The following is a 355-nucleotide window of genomic DNA, read 5'->3' as shown; positions in this document are numbered from 1 at the left end:
GTGGGGGTAGAGGGTAACGTGGGGACAAGGACACATATGTAATATCTTAATCAATAAAAAATATATTTAAAAAAGAAAGAAAGAAAGAAAGGCTATTTAGGAAAGTGATGCTCCTGTTCCCCACCCTGGGAGTTGGATTTTGAGCCACTTTGAGGACAGAGCTAATCCAGAAGAAATGGAGCAGAAGTCCTCATTTGAAGTCCTGTGTCAAGCCAGGCCTGAAGCCTCCTCTGTGCTGGCTTTGCAGTTAGGTGCACCTACTAAATCCATTCCTCTGCTTAAACCAAACTGGGTTGGAACTCTGCCTACAGCAGTACCAGCTCAAATGTGTTTCTCATTCACACCAGAACAATGC

At 43.9% G+C, this 355-nt stretch overlaps 1 protein-coding gene across 1 annotated transcript in view; it reads right to left on the bottom strand.

Moving 5' to 3' along the window:
• Window positions 1–355, bottom strand: part of CATSPERG (cation channel sperm associated auxiliary subunit gamma) — a 41,768-nt gene that overhangs the window by 31,071 nt on the left and 10,342 nt on the right. The gene's annotated exons all lie outside the window — the stretch shown is intronic.

Source organism: Myotis davidii, unplaced genomic scaffold (genome assembly GCF_000327345.1).
Source record: "Myotis davidii unplaced genomic scaffold, ASM32734v1 scaffold166, whole genome shotgun sequence".
NCBI classification, from domain to species: Eukaryota; Metazoa; Chordata; class Mammalia; order Chiroptera; family Vespertilionidae; genus Myotis; species Myotis davidii.
This window is presented reverse-complemented; position numbering and strand designations above follow the sequence as displayed.